A 10,167-nucleotide genomic window follows, 5' to 3' on the forward strand; every position below is an offset into this window, starting at 1 on the left:
TTATCTTTTAATTGACCATAAATCATTTATATGTAATCATTTATCATGTGTGAGAGTTTATGAGTTGCAATCATTATAACATGCAATCATTTTATTATTTAATGTACAATATGTGAGCCAGCACAGCAACTAAATGGTCATCACACAGAAAAACATCAATTCAACACAGATTCTGAATATTCAAATATTCATTCACCTAAAAGTGAGTGAGAACTGAAACAGTTGCGTAAACAAAGTAATGCATTAATATCAATTTAGATTGAATGATCTATTATTTAGCAGAGATTAAAGTTAGGGTTAAATGCACTGAACTCTGGCCAGAGATAATAACTGATCACAATAGAATCCTCAGTTAATTTTGGTTTCATTTCAGATATCGGACACATTACATAAACACAGGTCTCCACCAGGCCACACAAATCGGCCTGTTATAGCGCCACCATGAGGCTGATTTAAAAAATGTGGGGCAGAGGTTCTGAATTAGCATCCAGGGAGTGTGTGTGCTCAGTTTGGCAGCGATCGGGCCAACGGCGCCGGAGATTAGCTGGTAACAACCAGGCCACACAAATCGGCCTGTTATAGCGCCACCATGAGGCCGATTTGAAAAATGTGGGGCAGAGGTTCTAGATTGGCATCCAGGGAGTGTGTGTGCTCAGTTTGGCAGCGATCGGGCCAACGGTGACTGAGATTAGCTGTTCACAAACTGCGAGGACGCACGCACAGACGGACGCACGGACGCACGGACGGACGGAGGGGAAAACATACATTTACAGTCTTTTTACATGCTGCTACAGCAGCATTGTCCAGGTGTCCTAACAGGGCTTAGAGAGAAACACTAGGCTTGTCTAGCCTCACCTACCTTATTGATTAATAAGTGTAAAACAACAGTGAAAGTAGCTGTTGGTGTAAACGGTGTTTAAACGTGTTCCTGGAAGGAACCTGGTAGAATTATTGAGGATATTTTAATTTGAACTGGAATAAAAACATAAATACCTCAAACCAGAGCACACATTTAAATTATTGTGTATTCATATTGTTTCATAAATGCATAATTTAAATTATATTTAGATCGCAAAAATCCTCCATTATTTATTTGTTGAATAAATGTTTTCCCTGAATTTCAGTTTTCAGAAGTACAGTAGGCTACTGTACAGTACCACAAGTATTGGGTTAGACCTCCAAGCTCACAACTTATCGTGCTGCAACGTGTTGTGAGTTTGGAGGTCTGCTATTTTTTTATATTTTCACCAAAATGCCCTTTTAAAACTTTCAGACCCTGCCTCTCTAACATGTTCTGCACGTCCCTATCATCAACTTCTATGAAACAAACAACACATTTAAAGTCCAAACCTTTCCAAAGACCATTTATTTGCTACATTGGTTCACATATTTTGTCTCTGTCCAGTGGAAACCTCATATGTCCAAAACTGTTACTTTTCAGGAGATGTAAAAAAAAAAAAAGAAAAAAAAAAGAACCATGTGTTCCAATGGATCCAATGATATTATTTAGTAGTCACAGGCTATTAGCCAATCTACAAGCTCAAAACACTATGCATTGTGACACGTCATGAGCTTATATCAATTTTGGCTTGTTTTGTTGCAATTATTTTGTAAGACAAAGAGAAGAATCATTTATGAAAAGAAAATCATAAAAGATAAACAGTTGAAACATGAAGATATGAGGTTTCAACCTGACAGCAACTATATTTAATCAAAAGTGATTTTAAGTTTAGCTTTAGATTAGATTTGTGTTTGAATTACTTGGTTTAACTGATTTTTGTGACTGTAATGAAACTAATGGAGGAAAGAAAATGTAATGTAATGAAATACATTCCGGTAATATGGTTTTACCTAGCTGCAAATTGCAAGATTGTTTTTAAATCGGTTGAATCTAGGGTTGCAATGCCTCCCATAGGCAGCCAATGCATCAAAACTGTTTTATGCTATCAGATTGTATTAGACGACGTCAAACTCACCAAAATTGGGGCTGTATGGAAAGACTCCTCTTTCTATCTGCAAAGTGTTTGTTTCAGAAAAACCCAGCGTAGACATTTATGAGTTGTATCTGTTAATAAATAAATAAATGTTTTTTTTTTCTAAGTGTTGAACTTCGGAAGCGCTCGTCTTCTATAACACCAGTTGCCGCTGCCTCCTGCATTAGGCTATGTGACATTTGGAACCAGGTGGTACACAGGACCGTTGAGTGACTTCCCACGAGTGAAAAGAAATTATCACCTGAACTGAATTTCTTGATAGAAAGTAGCTCATATATGTCTACGCTGGGTTAAAAAAGTAAAAAATAAAATCTAGTGTTGCAATTTGCAATTTGGTTTTACCATGATGGTACATCTTCCATGGATTATTTACTCAATAAATCAATAACCCAATGTGTTCTCATCTAATGGTCATATTTGAAACCAATGTGTTCTGTACTGGAATTACAAAATATTATATATATCATTTGACCACTGTCAACCGGGCATCCCTAGTTTGGACCGGCGTGATTTAACATACAACTGTTGGTTTATAAAGCATTGCGTGGTTTAACATAGGTTTATAGAGCTGTCAACATTCCTCCGAAATTAAATTTGAATATTGGTCTTAGAAATTGGCTACGAATATATTCGATTATTATTATTATTACCCTTATTACCCTTATTATTATTATTATTTTACAGGGAGAATACTACAAAAATATTATCAACTTATAAAAATATACAAAATATATATTTTTATTGGATCTAAGCAGCGCGCATGCTGTCACTCTGTACTCATTCAGCAGAAAGAGGTGTAGATAGAAGATGCATGTCAAGAGTAGTGTGTCATGCAGACATATGTGACCATGTGTACATTGTGTAGCCTATAACAGCTCCTCCTGAGGTAACAATATTCTATAAGTCACATTTTTCAATATAACGCTACATTCATTAAAGTCTGCATGTTTACTTTCCCTGACATGGATTAACATTTTCTTAGCCTGGAAATGCCGTGGAGACAACGATATGATGGTGAGTTCCTTCCTTCATAGCAAGAGAAAGTTGGCAAATTAGCAGACAGATATCTTTTCTGCAACAGTTTGTTTGTTACTCACAGACTCAGAGGGTGAAGCTATCAAGCTAACAGCATCACAGTGTGTGTGAGGAGAGAGCAGGGTGAGAGAGTTATAGAATTCCAGTAGCTATAAGAGTACAACCGTGTGTGGCCACTGGCCAGAGTTATGTTTCAGTAGTAGGCTACAACAGAGTGTGGCCGGAGTTTTTTCTTCCATATTCGTGGGAATATTCGATATTCAAATATTAATTTGACAGCCTTATAGGTTCATATAAGGCATTGCAAGGTTTAACATAGACTGTTGGTTTATAAAGCATTGAACTATTCATGGAGAAGCAACATGAATGTGTTTATGTTATGCTCCACATCTGGAGCAAAGTCACAGAAAACTTCAGCTCTTTTATTTCACCCATTTTTTTTATAGGCTACTGTGGTGCAGTGTTCATTTTGACAGTATTTTTTATTTTATTTAGCTTTAGTCATAGTCTTTTGAATATAATTATATTTAGTTTTAGTCACATTTTAGTCATCTGAAATGTTTTTGTTTTTCTTGGGCCTTTATATTCCGTTCAGAACGTAGTAGAGCATTGATGAATGCTTTCCACCCTGGTCTGTCTTGAGCCATTTTCTCTTTCACTTCTTACTCTGTGCTTCTTCTCCAGGTGTTTTTGTCTCACCCTCTGCTCCGCTTGCCTTGTGGGTTCCACCTTAGAGCCTGTTTGGTTATTTACGAGCTTTTCCTCAGTGTGTGACCAATCCCAGCTCCACTTTCTCCTCAACAGCTGTACCTCTGTTGGTTCTTGTTTGGTGCATTCCCTCAGGTTGATGATGTTAATGCAGTTTGGCTAAAACTGTGGTTCTCAATCTTTTTGGGCTGCAGTACCCCCTTACACTGATTTCCGAAGCCAAGCCCCTGACTACAGTAGAATTGACACCAAAAGTCCATTTCCAATGCCAATATGTTCAAAATAAAACAGCATAATGTAAAATAAGCATTGCTTTCTATTTAATAACAGTTACTACTAGTCAAGTAATTGATGTAATTTGGTTTAGAAATGTTCAGATGAGCAGGTTCACACAAACTGTCATAACAGTAAAAAACATTCCCATTTTGAGTTTTTCCTCACTCCCTGCAGTACCCCTGCGTGCCCCTAGGGGTATACATACCACCATTTGAGAAATACTGGGCTAGAAGATCCTTAGGATGAATCTTAGGCAGTGGTTGATGAATGTCTGCAGTTTATTGGTGATGTTATTGGTGGTCCTCCAGGTTTCACATCCTTACAGCAGTATGAATTTGACATTGGAGTTGAAGAAGTTGAGTTTGGTATTGAGTGAGATGTTTTTGGTTTTCCACATCTTATTTAATATGTTGAATGTGATTCTTGCTTTCCATATTCTTGCCTTCACATCCTCCTCTGTCCCACCGTCCACAGCTAAAACACTTCCCAGTTACTGATGTAAATGTGTCAACCTCTTCCATGGTCTGGTCCCCCATGGTTATGGGATTTGTGCTTTTGTTGTTTATGAGCATTGTTTTGGTTTTTGGTCCGTTTATTTTGATAACTGAGACAATTATTATTTTTGGATGGTGACGAGAGTTGGCCGTAGATGGAAACATAATTCAAGTAGGCATACAGTGCAAATCAGGTCTGTTTTACTAAGCACAGTGAAGTGATATTGATGTAGTGATATTGATGAATTCCAAATGTTATCAACGTTGTAACGGTCGCTGTAAGGCTGTTGAGTTTTGGTATTTTTATTTAACTTTTGAATAAGGTTCTGATGTGTTATTCATTGTTGTTTATTTTATGGGTAACTGTCTGTGAAATAGTGCCATCTGTAGGTGCACTGGTCTGTGGGGTGCAGGCCAGGTGCTCTAATCACTGCTTACTCAATCAATGCTTACTTATTTCACCTGTCGGCCTCTGGGTTTGTCAGAACTGCTCTGTTTGCAGAAGAGGAAGGGAGTCTGTCCCGCGAGGGGGTCTCTCTATAATAATTTAAAATAATAAAAGAAGAACTAACACTCCTGAATGTGTTCTGGCAGAAGGCGAACACGGTATGTTACCCACCTGCTTGTTTGTCTGTCCTGGTTTAATTTCATTTGTATGTTTATGTGACCTTGAAGTTCATGGTGATCTGGACATTCCATTCATTCATTTCATGGTTGACGGACATTAAAAAGAACACTAAAAACGGACATTTAAAAAGACAAGGACATCGATGTTAAAAATATTTCATGTTTATAATTTCATGTTTAAGAATATGTGTGTTTGTTATGTGATTACATTTACAGTTTTCACGTGGTCCCGTGGGGCAAATAAAACAACTCTACGTGATTTCAGTATGCTGCGTGGCCTTATTCTGCACTACAGTTCAGGGGCTGTTATAAACGTATTCTGAGGCACCCCTGGAATGGCATCACAGCACCCTAGGGTGCCACGGTACCCACTTTGGGAAACCCTGTCCTAGCTTACTATTGCTCTGGATGTGAAGAATTACCTTGAGCTGTCCTTGCTTATTGTCACTCTAGCTAAGCAGATTAATGAGGGAATCGTTCACTTTGTGATGCAAGCATGAAACTTGGTACATATACACTTCGAATCCCACTCTTTCCAAAAATAGCGGTAGCCAAGCAAAATTTCAAGATGGCGGCCCCCGAAATCCAAGATGTCCGTCCAAAAATGTTGTTTTTCCTTTATAACTCAAACTGCATTGATTTTAAGACCCATAAATGTATTGAAGTTGAATATAAAGATGGGCATTGCGGATGTTTCGGTACCAAATACATGTCTGTATCTATTACGGATATTGAGATACAGCATATAGTTGGAGTAGATTAATAGCTAATTTAATAAGAATCGTTCACTTTGTGATGCAAGCATGACATTTGCCACACATGCTCTCTAAGGGACCCTCTTATGGAAAAGGGCGCTGGCCACTCAAAATTCCAAGATGGCGACCGTTTTCTTCAAGATGGCCGGCATTGGCCGCCACCTTAGCGGAGCAGATAGTGATATGATCTATCAGGACGTCATACAAGCATGAAAAGTGCCATGAACCGTATCCATACCTCACTCAGACACATGAAATGTGAAGATGTTTCCAAGATGTTCCCAAGATGTGTGTTTTGCCAAATAGTTTTAATCGCATTTGCAACTGCACAGTGCTGTGCAGACAAAACCCAATTTGAAACATTTGCACCTTCCGCTGCACCCAGATTTGCAGCCACATTTGTTGAGTTCTTGGCAACTCTCTGCAACTGGTGAATTGGCTGCCCAGAAGATCAGCCATTCTTCACCAAACCTCTTCCATCCCCAGTCAGCTGGACTCTGTGATTCTGGCTGATGCCGAGCTTGGTGTTCTACCCACAATACATGCTTATGCCATGAAATATAAGAGTACACACATTGTCTTTGATGTGTACAGTCCATCAAGCCTCAAAATGGAAACAAGATCCAAACGAGGCCAGGGAGGTCGACACCAAGTGACAAACAAAAATAAAGTTCCTTCAAATTGGCACAATCTTCTCAGACATAATGATAACAAGACAGACCTCTTCCACTTTCTGGCTGACAAGATTGCACAAATGACTGTGCCAAACATGGTTGTTGTAACCAAGGGACCAGATGTCTTGAGCACCTCTGAAACCAGTCTGGTTAGTCTAAACAAATGTTTCCATGAAGTAGCTGATACACAGATCTTTGTACATGCCAGGCATGCCACAGAGGAGGGTAGCAAAGCCATCCTGATCAAATGATACTGACATTCTCGTCATAGGATTAAGAATCTTTCCCTCACTTCAGGTCCTTGGTCTCCAGCAGCTGTGGGTTGCATTTGGTCATGGTCAGAGTCTAAGGTGGATTGGTGTACATGAACTGTACCGCTGTATTGGACCAGAAAAGACAAAAGGCATACTGTTCTTTCATGCCTTTACTGGTTTCGATACGCAATAAAGGCAAAAAGTCTGCCTGGCAAACATGGGATATTTGCTCAGAGGTTTCTCCCATCTTCACCAAACTCAGCCAATATCCCATTGAACTTAATGAAGTTGACCTGAAGACACTGGAGCGGTTTGTGGTCCTTATGTATGGTCGATCAAGCACAGCTGTTAGTGTGAATGAAGCTAGACTGGACATGTTTGCCCGAACCTCCAACAAGAGCAGCTCTGCTTCAACACACTAAACGTGCTGCGTATCAGGCAAGCTGCATATGGGGTCAGTCCACCCAGCGTCAGCCAGAATCAGAGAGTTCAGCTGACAGGGGATGGAAGAGGTTTGGTGAAGAATGGCTGATCTTCTGGACAGCCAATTCACCACTTGCAGAGAGTTGCCAAGAACTCACCAAATGTGGCTGCAAATCAGGCTGCAGCGGAAGGTGCAAATGTTTCAAATTGGGTTTTGTCTGCACAGCACTGTGCAGTTGCAAATGCGATTAAAACTATTTGGTAAAACACACATCTTGGGAACATCTTGGGAACATCTTCACATTTCATGTGTCTGAGTGAGGTATGGATACGGTTCATGGCACTTTTCATGCTTGTATGACGTCCTGATAGATCATATCACTATCTGCTCCGCTAAGGTGGCGGCCATCTTGAAGAAAACGGTCGCCATCTTGGAATTTTGAGTGGCCAGCGCCCTTTTCCATAAGAGGGTCCCTTAGAGAGCATTTGTGGCAAATGTCATGCTTGCATCACAAAGTGAACGATTCTTATGAAATTAGCTATTAATCTACTCCGACTATATGCTGTATCTCAAGATCAGTAATAGATACAGACATGTACTTGGTACCAAAACATTCGCAATGCCCATCTTTATATTCAACATCAATACATTTATGGGTCTTAAAATCAATGCAATTTGAGTTATAAAGGAAAAACAACATTTTTGGACAGACATCTTGGATTTCGGGGGCCGCCATCTTGAAATTTTGCTTGGCTACCGCTATTTTTGAAAAGAGTGGGATTCGAAGTGTATATGTACCAAGTTTCATGCTTGCATCACAAAGTGAACGATTCTTTTGAAATCACCCATTAATCTGCTTAGCTACTCTGGGTTAACCAGTTAAGAGTGTCTGCTAAATGCTTGAATTGTATTTCAAGGACGCGTGTGTGTGTGTGTGTGTGTGTGTGTGTGTGTGTGTGTGTGTGTGTGTGTGTGTGTGTGTGTGTGTGTGTGTGTGTGTGTGTGTGTGTGTGTGTGTGTGTGTGTGTGTGTGTGTGTGTGTGTGTGTGTGTGTGTGTGTGTGTGTTCTCCCAAAACGTAACTCATGGGGCCCAAAAGGAGTTAGCCCAGTCATAATGTGGGCCCCGTTTGACTCATGGGGTCCGAAAATCGGACCCCACATGTTTTTTTCATTGAAATCCAGTCTAGACACTCCCACAATGCTCTGGTGAAATTTTTAGGTAGGGTTTCAAAAGTGGCCAATGGTGCCACCAGAGTGTGTGGCGAGTGTATGAGTTTGTGCTCGTGCCTGCCCCCCGGAGACCGGACAATGCTAGTACAGTTACACACACTCACACACACAGGCCCGCCTCAAACAGAGCTTTGAACCAATCACGTGTTAGCTCTAGCTTGTCAATTCGTTGATGAGCTGGAATCAAAACTGAAAGGAAAAACAAGCCAGACAGACTGGGACAGTTTAATGTTTTCTTCTTCCAGACAATGTATTTGGACTTTCAGACACATTTCTTCATAAAGTAAGGTAAGAATGCTTATCTTTGTCATAAAATGAGTTCATTGAGCCAATAGAATGTTTTTGAAGCTTTAGTTTCACTCTTCTAGATTTTTTTATGTATGAAATAAATTGTCTAATCCAGTGATCCCAAACTTTTTCATGTCAAGGACCCCCAAATTGACAATAATTAGCCCCATTTGAAAAGATCTGCCAGGGACCCCCATAAAATAAGCTTTTTACAGCTCTAGCAGTGATTCTTTACTTTCAAGGACCCCCCAGTTTGACATGCATTAGTCTATGGAGTCCCATTTAATGGCATTTCTGTCTCTGAGCACCCTATTTATATAAATCAATGTTAATTTAACTCTGAGAATGTACAAAGGTTGCAAACCCATAATTTGGTTTCAAATAAGCTGCATGTGGACCCCCTGGAACTCCCTCCCAGAAAGTAGTTTATTCACATTAATATATCAATGATACAGCCCTGTATCACTCATTTGCAAGTGAAAACATTGTATGAAATAACATTGATCCGTGTTTGATTTGGGTAAGGCTTGGAGTGGAGTTAGAAACAGATTTGTTTGTTGAGTTGTGAACGAAGGGAGAGGGAGAGGGGAGGAGGGGGGGGGGGGGGGGGGTTGCCACAGCTGAAGGTCCTTTAGTTGATTAGCTTGAGGCACAGGTGGGGGATGGGCACTGAGCAGCAGATCACTCACTGACACACTAGTGCTGGGCTGAGAGGTGAGGATGTTTTCTGTCTGTTTTGCCATTTGACTTGTCCAGCAAGCTTTGTAAGGATTAGAATGAATTTGGGGTTGACTAAATGGAGTCGGGTGTCAAGGGTATGATGATTGATAGTGTTTGATAGTTAGTCCCTATCAGTCACAATGTTTCTGGTTTTGAGTAAAAAACAGGTTTATGTTGAATAATTTGATATAGAGCTGTTAAGAAACAGTTTATTGACCGTCTTAAAACCTCTCAACTTACTTACTTAGGTTATTGTCACTACAAAAAATGTTATAGATGTATTGGGGTAATAATAATATTAATAATAATAATTAATTGGAAGGCCTAGTTGTTTTCACCATAACTATTATTCTAGGGAGGTTTGAGTAGTACTGGAATACTTGATAAAGCCTTTTCTAATTCAAGGCTACAAAAGAAGTTTTAAAATTCTGCATTAGAATTTGATGAAGGATGAAATAAAGGGAAAAAATGCAGCATTCAGCATCCCTGAACTCGAATGCAGCATTTTGTGTTGAACAAATGTGTTTAGAAATCCATGTTGTTACACCACATCTCTAGTAGATGACGAGTGCTGGGTTGCCCCCCTTAAAGAGCAGATCTAGAAGCTCTCAACGTGTCGCAGCACCATGAGAGCTTTTAGATCTGCTATTTTCTCTATTTAGGCCGACAGGCCTCTTTTATTTAAAG

Source organism: Nannobrachium achirus, assembly GCF_963921795.1.
Source record: "Nannobrachium achirus genome assembly, chromosome: 18".
Taxonomy (NCBI): domain Eukaryota; kingdom Metazoa; phylum Chordata; class Actinopteri; order Myctophiformes; family Myctophidae; genus Nannobrachium; species Nannobrachium achirus.